Source organism: Stegodyphus dumicola, chromosome X2 (genome assembly GCF_044657685.1).
Source record: "Stegodyphus dumicola isolate Sdum_Otavi_A_Nest chromosome X2, ASM4465768v1".
NCBI classification, from domain to species: Eukaryota; Metazoa; Arthropoda; class Arachnida; order Araneae; family Eresidae; genus Stegodyphus; species Stegodyphus dumicola.
In genome coordinates, this window is record NC_140781.1 from 119,545,699 (window position 1) to 119,557,956 (window position 12,258).

The 12,258-nt window shown below is 31.8% G+C and overlaps 2 long non-coding RNA genes across 2 annotated transcripts in view; one reads left to right on the forward strand and one right to left on the reverse strand.

Moving 5' to 3' along the window:
- Positions 1-7,908, reverse strand: part of LOC118187550 (uncharacterized) — a 37,413-nt gene extending 29,505 nt beyond the window's left edge. The window contains exons 1-2 of the long non-coding RNA XR_004757971.2: positions 7,786-7,908; positions 7,543-7,693 (exon numbers count right to left, since the gene is read on the reverse strand). This is a non-coding gene — a long non-coding RNA (uncharacterized LOC118187550). The remainder of the gene's footprint in view (positions 1-7,542; positions 7,694-7,785) is intronic.
- Positions 1-12,258, forward strand: part of LOC146992903 (uncharacterized) — a 52,922-nt gene that overhangs the window by 34,398 nt on the left and 6,266 nt on the right. The gene's annotated exons all lie outside the window — the stretch shown is intronic.

Below are 12,258 nucleotides of genomic sequence, written 5' to 3' on the forward strand. Positions count from 1 at the left end.
TCTTAAAAAGATTATACGGATTCTGCTGATACTTTAGATAGAAGTATGTACCTGGAACATTTTCTAAAGGGGAAGAGTATTCATCTTTTTTTAATAAATGACACTTCCGATATTGTTATTAGATGCGGTGTTGACTATTTAGAAATCGTCTACATTATTAATATGTATGCGCTATAAAATGGAATGTTCAGTTTCATCATTATAGTACGAAATTCTAACTTGTTTAAGGCATGTAAAGTCATATTTGTACAGCAAATAAACGACTAATTTTCCTGCGATGTGAAAAGCCCAAAATACCTCTTTATTTACTCTTCTAATTAATTAAAAACATGCAGGTAATGTAAGGTTTCTTCTGGAAGTACTTACTGACGGTGCATTTAAAAATAAGACTCGCGAAGTTTAACCCTTCAGCCGCGGGATCCGTTAAGAACGTTTACTCTGAATAAAATGTTCGAAATCCAGATCTGGCCAGTGTCACAGCGGCAAAACTGGGGGAAAAAAGTCTATTCCAGTTTCGGACCAATAGCTGCTATCATAACAGGTGAATTATAAGACCTTTGCGTAATCCTTGAAAAACATCTTTTTAATGGTTTGCGTAATAAATACAGCGTTTAAATGTGTGAAGTAGAAAAACGGTTAGTATCTCATTAACAGATCTTTACCCTGGAATGGAAGTGCTTCAAGAGCTTTGGGATAACATAGAGTTTCTGTGATTTAAATATTTAAATGATAGGTGGGGATATCGCTCTTTTCATGGATATAAAATGCAAAAGAAACTTCTGGAAACTGTTGAACCTCTTGATTCCTAAGTTGCGTAAGTTCAGTCTTAAAATTTAAATTTACTGGTTAATCGATGACATAAAATAAAATAATTGTCTTTTTAGGAGAGAGCCGTCGTGGTTTGTGTTTTATTTTATGTAACGAGTAAAACATTTTCCTGAAGTATACGGACTGGAGAAACGTGTAAAAAGTTAAGTTTTGTTATTTTTACAGAATTGATGTCTTTAAATTTAAAAATGCTAAAACATGAATTTTTTCGTCATTTAAAACATTTTGTAATTGGAAGTATATGTCTGCGACCGATGTATGAGAAAATAAAGGCTAAATAAGGACTCCTGTGGACACGATGTATACCGATACCTTAATGTAAACAGGTTGCTAAAGAAATAAATTATAAAATATGGAACGCTATTTATCGATACATATGTAAACATAAAAAAGAACGCATCCTAGGAAAAATTCTATGTAAACGTGCTCCTAATTGAATATAATATTCAGTACATATATGGCTGTAGAAACCCTTCACTGAAATTGACCCATCAGGAAATAATGCAAACAACTAAAAATATTGCAGATGAAACGGTTTTTCTCTTATTTTAGCAAATGTATTTTTCACACATTCTCATTCGATTTAATAATATGATTTTTCATGTATTTAATAAGATTTTATAAAACGGCAAAAAATTTTATAAAACTGCAAAATTTTTATAAAACGGCAAAAAAAAAAAAAAAAAAAAAAAAAAAAAATTTAGAGTTATAACCCAAAAGGGTTGATGTTTTACCTAACTATAAACGGATTGCTAAAGAAATAAATTATAAAATACCGAAAGCTCTTTATTGTTATATATGTAAATGTATTCGTAAGAAAAATTTTATGTAAACGTCTTCCTATGACTTTTGGGAATAAATTTACACTATGTACCATTTCTGTACTGCTAATGACGTATAATTTAATAATTTAAGTGGCATGGATTAATAAAAGATCCGAGGAGTAGTATTCTGGAGTAGAATTTTACAGTATATTCTACTCCAAAATTTCAGTGAGAGTTTTTCTGTGTTTACTGTAAAGGTATCTGCGAAATATTTAATATTTATATTTCACACATTTAAATTTTAAAATATAATTATGTATTAAATCTTACACTTTTAAAAATTGTCACAATTGATATTAGTTGGATTATCCATGCATTTGCTACTAGTTACTGCCAAATTCATATTAAATTGCGTTTATTTAGAAAAATGCTGTTGCTAATAGTAGGCTTGATTTCTGATGTTAATTTATATCTACAGGCAAATAAATACATGTATATGTACAGTAATATATTACACATTTATAAAGTAATTGTTGACATTTACGGATGTTATTACATTATCAGGATTTAGATCACATAAGCAGATCAATATTTCTTTTAGATATTAGTATTTTTATGCAGAAAGGTTAAAAACAACGAGAGAAAATAGTCATGTTATATTTAAACTACACTCCTTATCAGGTCAGCAGTAGAAATAAATTTCGTGTTTGAAACAAATTTAATAGAAAGTGCTTCCCAAAAACAGGCTTTTAACAGGCAAAACAAACTTTTAGGCATGTAGGCTGTCCAGTGCCTTCCCGAAATCAAAACAATCCAATAGTAAAATTTTTATCCTGAGATATTTAATTGAATGAATTACAATATCGTTTTTTGCTAATTGCTTGAGCAAAAACGGTATATTGTAATGAAATTTATTGTGAAGAAAAGTGTTTCTTAGCTTTGAATTATTTAGATGCTTACATTCTTCTTTTGTTTTGTTCATTCATTTACTCTTATTTCTTTTAGTCGTTCTATGAGAAAAAAAAAAATTAGTTTTAGTTGTTTTTCTTTCTGAAAAATTCCACTAATTTCAAGCCGAAAAGTTCTTAGGGCGGGTGTTTTCAGCTTAAATTACTCCTTTGTACCAAGGTTACGCCCTCTATGAGTATATGCATGTGTGAATAAGGTAAAAAATTGTTTTCTCTTTTTTGAACATATATATTCCTCACTGTCTAGACAATTTTCTCATGCTTTGTGCTTTGTGGGAGGGTAAATTATAAAAAACAGTTAATGCGTTTCAAGGAATATGAGAAGAATTTTCGGAATAAAGTTAGTTTAAAAAAATATAAAAAAACTTCGATTGTTATTCAAAAAATGAAAATTCCCTTTGATTTTTCATTCATGCGTTAGGAAGTATTTAGAATTCCAAGTACTTATCGTAATTTAAAAGAGGGAAAAACTTTTCTTCCCCCCCCAAAAAAAAGGGGCCGAGGAGCTATTTTATGTTGTTATTATTTTTAACTTAACAAATGCTTTGATTTTAAACTTTGAAAAATTAGATAACTTAAACAAATGTTTTCTACTAGCGCTGCGAAAATCAAAGAGAGGAGTTAACAGCATTTTCTTGAATAAATCACTACTGAACGAACCCAGGTTTTCAAAGAAATTTACAAGCATTCTTGTTACACCTTCGTTTAAAATTGTAAAAGGCAGAAATACATAACTGGAAGTGATTTTACAGAATTCCGATTATCCGGCATTCAACGGTTCAACAACTCTTTAACCGGCATTTCTCCGTAAAATGGCACTATAATCATTTCATTCTGGAATATTCGATAAGACTCCGGTAATTGCTTCGGGCCTTCTTTTATTTTCAGTTAGGACTTTATTTAAATACCTCACGTCTATATATAGTGGAGCGCAGTTTATGTGTTTCTCGTTTGTACGTTTTGTACATTCATAAGTCGTTTTATCTTAGTCCCGATACAGTCCATTTTCATAGTAAAATATTTCTTTTATACGTCGCATAACTTCGGTTATAGGTCGTTTTTGCTTAATTTACTGCATTGGTTTTACATTTTGCAGTCCCGCTTTTCAAGTACTTTTCCAGAAATTAGGACAGGAAAAGGAAACAAAGGCATGAGACAGTCTATAGGAGCTCAAAACCAGTTCGTGACTAGAGGGGATACTTGGAAGGAAAATTTTCCCACTTGAACACGATGCTGTGTTACGTAAACTAGGTGGAACATAATTAACTGATACAAAATGTCACGAAAGCGAAAGGCACTATCGTTAAAAGGTAAAGTTCAAATCTTGAAAAGAAATTTATGCGAGTACTGATTTGATGAATATTGCGTTAACAAAGAAACTAGATACTCTTGTGAGACCACTAAAAATGGTTATTTGTGATAGAACAAAAGTTGAAGAAAAAGCAGAAATTTGTAGAGAGTCCGCTTCAAGATGGAAAGTTTCCTGATGTCGAAGCCATTTTGTCGAAATATTTCATTCAGTATTCATGCATCCAATATTCCAGTAAATGGCCCCATGTTAATCGAGAAATCAAAAGGAATAGCGTTTCGATTAAATGTGAAGGAAGCTTGCGTTTAAACTGGATGCCTGCATGGATTTAAAATGCAGTATAAAATCTCATGTCATTTAATAAATTGAGAATCAAAAAAGCATTCCTTCTTAATCGGTTTGAAGAGTGGTTCAAGAATTTATCCACCAAAATCGATGGCTAGGAATTAAAAGGCATTTTTAATACTGATGTAAATGCTCTTTTCTTTAAACTTATACCTACAAAAACCGTAGCTTTCAAAGGTGACCAGTGGCAGGGAGCCAAGCAAAGTAAAGAACAACTCAGTGTTTTACTTTGTGTAAACGCTGATGGTACGGAACAAAAATGACTACTTTATTTATAGGAAAGTCACAAAAACCAAGGTGCGTGAAACAAATCTGTCATTAGAATATAAAGCAAATAAGAAAGCATGGATGATTACGGACTTTTTTACAGAATGGGGGGGGGGGAGAGCTCAAGAAAATAGACAAACGAGGAGACAACATTGTAAAATTTTACTTTTCATGGATCAGTGTACCACACAGTAATCTAAGGGTTTTTTTTTCTTACCGGCAAACTGCACTACTGTAGTACAATCTTTAGATCTAGGTGCTATCAAGTATTTGAAAATGTTTTACAAGAAAAGATTGATTAAAATGGTCCTTCCCAACTAAGAAAATGCAGAGAAAAATTTAAGTATTCTTGAGGCTATGAATATGATTTCACTGGACTCAAGTAACACCACAAACGATCATCAAAGGTAAATTTTCCAACCCAGATTCAAATGAAAGTGTTGACAGCGAAAATGATGATGAAACTGTGGTTATGGATGAAGAAGATTAGAAACAACTGGAATATAAGGCATTACAATCGATGGCTACGTAAACTGTGAAGCCAATGCAATAATGTCAGATTTATACACAGTTGAAGAACTGATTGAAAACAGCTTTTCAGAAGAATATTTAAGTAGCGTAAATGAAGAAGAAAATGCAGAAATAATCTCACCTTCTTTTTAAAATGTTATTTATTACATTGACACCCTCATATATTTCTTTAGGTGTACAAGGAAAAAAACATTTCAAGAACTGAATTCGATTCATAGCGCTTTGCTTAAGGTTCAGAATAAAAAGATACGTCAGACTACAAAGTTTGCTTTAAAATATTCTTGGAAAAGAGGATGAGTTCCCCCTCCCCCAATTTTGCATAAGTACATACAGAAATTTGCATCCTTTTGATATTAATAATATTAAATTTGTAGCAATCGCATTTTTAAAACATTATTTTAAAAACTGTTTTAACTGTTTAAAATATTAATTTTAATTAATTATTTATTTGAAATATTAATTAAAAATTTGTTTTAAATGTTTAACATTTTAAATATTTAATATTTTAAACAAAATGAAAGTACGATAATCAAATTGTGTAATATCAGTAGTAGGTTAGTAGTAACAAATTTGTGCAGCTAATGTATATATATATATTGCATTTTAATTAAAATGTCTTTTATACTTTTTTATCATTTATACGTCGTTTGTGAAGGGACTCTTGAAAGACGTATAAACGGTGCTCCACTGTACCTTTTCTTTATCTTTACTTACTTAAGATGTTTTGGAAGAAAATTCTACCAAGATCATTTAGCTTGAGCTAGTAATGCGTTAAATACGTGCGATTAAAATGCGAAATTCATCGAAAAAATCAAAAAATACAATATTGGAAAAATAATAAATATTCATATTCTACGAAACGATTAAAAAAAAAGAAAAAAAATCTGTGAACCATATGAGTTCTTTAAAAGACTTAATGCATTACCAATAACGATCATTTGAAATTAGAAACTGAATGTAATTAAAATATGAATAAATTTAAATTTACCGATAACGCTTTTCTCATTAAATTATTATGCAATTGATACGAATTGTTATATAAACAACAAGCATCGATTTCATTAAATTTCATGCAGTAAGATCTTAAAAATACTTATCAATACATGTGCAGTTTTTAGAATATTTTATGAGCATATAAGCAATTTTATTAGTTAATAGCCTATTAAATAAGCTATTACTAACGAAGTAACATTGTATGATTAAATAACTCATTAATGAATAATTGTATAACTTATTATATACAAATTCTTAAATACAACAAATAATTACATATGATTTCTAGATTCTTAAAATAACATGCAGGGAAAGGGATGTCTTGATAATTGATGGCTCGTTGTAAAAGTGTCCACCAGGTCGGCTGGTGTTCGCGAACACAGAAATTTTTATAAAGGTGCTCCGGCATTAAGGGTGACAGCATCTCTATGTGAAAATCATTTTTATCTTTGGGAAGCAACCGTCATATAGGTCACCTTTATCATGTAAGTTGGGTTTAGTTTGCAATTCTGATTAGTAAGGAAAACGAAAATTCTACTTGCATATAAGTGCTGACAGTTTCATGGAACTCTTTTTTGGAGGGGGGGTGCAAGCAAAAAAACTTAAATATTGATCTATGTACAGGTGACGAAACTTTTATGTCAGGTACCAAGTATAAAGTTTTAGTCCTGGTGAAAACAGTTTCACATGTATGAGGGTTCTCGCACCTTTGCGCAGAAAAGTACCGGGTATTGCATTCCCAAAGTAAAGTACTCTTTTCTAAGATTCATCCGTTTAATCGCTTTTGATAAATTTAACGTAATTTAGAGTAACTGCAAAATGCTTAAAATTTTCGCTTAATTTAAATAGTTCATCAAACCTGAATTTCTTAATATAATGTCAGCCTATAAATAAATTTTCTTGAAACAGGAATCATTGTGTCATTTCCTTAGAAGCAACTATGCGATTATGCTCACTGTGATCGTCCAAGATAATTTGGCTAGATGGTTTCGTTACAAACTGCGAACCACTCATTCTGCATACAGACTTCTCAGATAAACTTTGCATATCTTCATTATTCGAATTCCTTTGTGTGGGAAAGCAATTTTAAATAGTATGTAAAATGCAACTTTATGCTATGTAATACGACACACTGAAAATCCATATATATCAAATTATGATTTGATTTAAATTGTGTTGCTAGTATACATAATACGGATTCAAAAGCGAGAATAAGTATCAGCAGGGTAAAATGCATTCTTAAAAAGAATAGTCCTAATATAATAGGGATTCAACAGAAAAAGATTTACAAGAGGCACAAACGGTTTCTAAGACGCTGTACATTTGTACTCGTATTTAGTTTCTCAAGTTCTCTTTTGAGATAATTATGTCATTCAAGTGATAAAATAAAATTAACATTTTCTAGATGTTTAGATAATAGCTAGTGATTTCATGTTTTTTAGCGCATTTTGTATCTGTAGACATATTTTATCATAAGCATTATCATTTTCATTTTACACAATGGCAATCAGCAGTTTAAATTTATATTATATCTTACCAGCTTTATCTTGCGATAATCCTTAGCTGTGTTTCTCAAAGTCCTTCGGTTCTTCCTTGTTCATTAAATTCATTTCCAACCTAATCTGCAGCGTATGGCCTATAGTTACAGAAGAAAGAAAGAGGAAAAGTCCCAGGAAAAGTTTTATATTCTAGAAAGATATTTTTAACAAAATTATGGTTAATTAATTAACCAAATAATTTCGCTGTATAGTTATGGATACTATTCAGTTGTTTTACTCACGTAATTTTCGACTGGCTTTTCATGAATTCTGGACGGGGGGGGGGGGAAGGAGGCGAAGAAATCTGAAAAATTGGCGGATGCACCGAAGACCAAGTAAATGCATCTGCAGTCACATTGCGTGCGTCATAGCTCAACCCTTTGCTGCCGAGGATGTACGAGCAATTGTTTACGCGAAAGAAAGGAAAAGAATGGCGCTGTTTTTTTATTAAAATGTATATGTATGCATATGAGCTTTTACGACAGCTTAATCGAAAGCAGGACGCATAAATTACATTTTAGGAATATTTCTGCCGTACAAAAGAAGCAAGGAAAGCGGAAGCTACTGGTGTAATTTTTGTATGGTGGAAAACGGAGAGTCAAAGAATTTCGTCTTTCAGAAAACTGTTTTAATTGGCAGTCTGTAATTGCAAAGATTCTGTAGTAGTTTCTCAAGCTGTAATGCAGCGAACCCCTAACAGTAAAAACTAGACAATCTCAAATATTAGTTCTCGTGCTTTGTCTTATGAGACTTGTTCTTTTGTTATATTAATCTAACTCAGCGACCTAACCTAAAATAATTAGTGCTACAGAATTTTTTTTTTAAATGAATGTGAATTTTTATTGTGGAATTAGCAACCTTTGTAAAGTAGTAGCTAGCCGCCATGCAAGTACAATTTTAATATGCTGGTCGGAATAATTTATTAAGAAAGCGGTAAGATCACGTCACCGTTATACAAAATTCGGAACTGTCAAAATGGTTTCAGCACGTTGAACCTGAGTAATGGTGCTGTCGCTATTGCGCAAATATCCTGTTACTGCGTGTATTTATATAATTCAATTCTACCGACCATTTAAAGTAGCCGAAGCTGGGATAACTGCACAAAAGTTGGTGAATTTTTAGGTTTACCCTTTTTAATGAATATAATGGTCTGCTATTTATAAAGTTGTTATCCACTTTACTGCATTTCGTTTATTTTTTAACAATTAAATATTGCAGCAAAGTATATTTCAGTTTTTTTCCACTTCATAGATGCTAATATTTTCCAATTCATACGTTTCTCTTATCTTTCACATATATATATCTTCAAAGAATAGTTCATATATCAGTCAGTTTATACTTTATGCTTTACATTAATCTAAAGCATATGTTTTCATGAAATAAATTAAAACTTGTAAAGTAGCCGTATTCGTAACAGAAAGTAAAAACATATGATGGAATGGAGTAAAAAAGGTGATGTTTGAAAGGTATCGTTGATTAAAATGACAGAATACTCTCTTAAGTTTCGGAATATGAATGTAGAAGACAAAACTCATTCCCATAAAAGCAGTTTATACCATGCAGTCTAAACTTATGAACTTGTGTTACTTTTAAACGAATTTGTTTACCCATAGAGGTAACTCAAACTTTCATATATAATTTATTGTTCATTAACATCTCAGTTTTTGAGAGAAAATCATGCTAAATTATTCACAATAATAACTAAAATCTTAAGCAAAATGAAGGAAGTGTGTGCATAATAGTCCAAAGAAATAACACCAAAACTGATGTTATTTGAGCACTCAGCTCACGAAAGATTAGACAGTTATCAGTTTCGGTATGGTTTTACTGATAGCATTTTGAAGCCCACAAGAACTGGGAATTTGAATCTTCACATATATTCTATTAAGGTGTAGAAATTTACTGATAGTCGAAAAATTTCACAATATTATCGGTAAAATGGGAGTTTAAAATCAAAAATAATAATTGCTTTACACCAAACTTTACAATATAGTTTTAACGGTTGAATTATTAATATTACCAACTTGTTTCTGCAGCAATCAAAGAAAAATTTTAGATCAAAGTATATATAATTTATAATGATGCTTCTCAAATATATTATTTAAATTGCAAATGAAACACATATAAATAACTTTTATTATCTAAAAATAGGATAACATATACAAGATTACTAAATGTGAAGATTAATAATATAGTACTCTAAATGGAAACTTTATAAATGAGAATCATTGCAACCGACATAAGAATGCCCGGTACCATTATGCCAACAAAAACAAAAAAAGAAAAAAAGAAGAAGAAGAAGAGAGGAGAGCTCGTGTATGGCGGTGCCGCCATCGCTACGCAAATTCCGCATCTTTGTACGAGTCCAAGGTTTTACATAGCGATGCTCTGTGGGAACATTTACACCGTCATGCTCGAGGAAGTTTATGCCTTGGCATAAACTGGGAGATCTTCATAACGTACCAGCACCGTTATGACGGGGCACTATGAAGAGGTACCTTTTCAGTAGTTCCAGTTTAAGGCCTCCCAGCAATCTATGAAGATAACAAAGCTAAACAAATAAGGACAGCTCAATTGCTTGAGAATTCATTTGTAAAAAATGAATCTGAGACCTGAATATCTGACCAAGCAAGATGGTGAATGGCACATAGCAAAACACAAGCACCGAAATCTACAGTCGCTTTTTCAATCGTCGCGTTTGTTTCATTGGTAGAGCATGCTGAACAAAGTATATATAGCCTCTCATCTTTCTGTTAGAGAAATCAATGTGTGTATGTCTAAGTTGCCTGTAAAAATAGTTTTCATTTAATACACAAAAGACATCTTTTGCAATTTCCTATGTACTTGTAAATAATTCGTTAATAATGCTTTAACAAATTATGTGCATCAACATGTGCACTTTAATAGAACTAAACTATGGTAGAATAACGTTTAATGTCTCTCATATGTTTAGAAATGTATCTATCATACATGTATTCTATATATGTATATTAATAATATATGGTAATTAATAGCAAGAGCAAGTATACCGGAAATATATTAAGCTGCTTTTTTAAAAAAAGGTTTAGTCTTTTATAACGGTAACCAAAAAGCAATTGCAAAACTTCACTTTAAGGTCGATATGAAAATGCAACAGTTGAAAACTGAAAAAAAAAGGGGGGGCTGCCGTTAGTATTGGGACGCATAAAAGGAATAACGGACATCCGCACATCAGAAGTAAAAAGTAAAAAAAAAAAAAAAGGAAGAAAACAACAACAGTTAAAAAAAAGAAAGAAAAAGAAAAGGGGGAAAAAAATAGCCACCCATGAAAAGAAATTGTTGTCTTTCCGTATGACTGGTTACTATCAAGTCAATTTCAGAACAGTTTTCCTTCCTTCCGAGAATAGTAGTCCTCCCTCCTATATCCCCCTCCCGTCCTGTTATTGGAGAACAAAGCTGAACAACAAAGAACGCACAGAAGCGTCAAATGGTTATTTTCTCTGTAAAGATTACAATCCATTACTGAAAATATAAAAAATAAAAATGCTTGGGAAACCGTAATTTGATCGAAAATGTTGTTTCCTACAGTGTTCAGGTATTGAAAATATCAGAATACAATAGGAAATTACGTTTCGATAATTTACGATTGATTAGTGGCTTTTGAAATCAGCAAAAAGGAACAGCCATATTCCATAAAAGTAGGTGTATTTTCTTGCTGCAAGTGCAATCATAAAGCAATTAACATTAAAATTAAAAAGACCGAGCTTTAATTTTTACGTTTCGCAAGAATGAAACCGGAAACTTAAAGGAATGTATTCTCACGCACCCACAGAACAAAAATAATTTCGTTTGATTTCTTGTATTTTCTTTGTGCATTAAGCAAACTTCAGGGAAGGGTGTATCTCAGAATGCTTGATTTCGAACTTACTGCGACCAGATGTTTACGCAGGCCTATCGAAACCTGGTGATTAAACTGAAAGATTTTTTTTTCATCATATCGGTATGCAGAAAAGTGGCATTTTTATATCAAATAGTCGCACATATATGCGTGTCCATTCTTCAATCCCTGGGGGTGGTGATAGAAAGGGAGTTCAGATTCTACTTAAAATTCGCTTCCTCAAATAAAATTCCTCTTTGTATAATTTCTGTCTGTGTCTTGGTTTTGAGGGAGGGGGAATTGCTGTCTCGTGGTTCAGCGCCCCACAACCCAGAGCAGCTTGCGTGTACGAGGAATAAGGCATTTCTCCAGTCTGAATGGCTCCCAAATCTTTCATGGCGATGTCCCGACATAAAGGTACTTACACTTTTAAATTGGACTATTTTATAAAGATGCTGGCACCTTTAGGAAGGTAGATTTTGACCTTCATTTTTCTGCAACCGTACAAACCAGCCGATACCATTATGAAAATCGATTTGCAACTTTACAGATGCGCAGACACCTTTATGCTAGGGCACTGTTAAAACAGGTAAGGTATCATAACTTTTCTGATAAATTAAGTGAAGATTATATCAAATCACGGCATTTTATGCAAAAACTCTTCAAGTGCACAATGATTGTTGGCCCCGTTATGTACATTCTTTGTTTCTGCATTGACGGTATCGGCCTTTCTACTAAATTAGGTGCAATGATCCAGGTTCAGAAAATTTTCCTTTAAATGTTTAACGATTCTTTAATTTTTATAAATGTCATCACAAAAGATAGTCCCTTTTTCATTCCAAAAACTGAATATTAATAA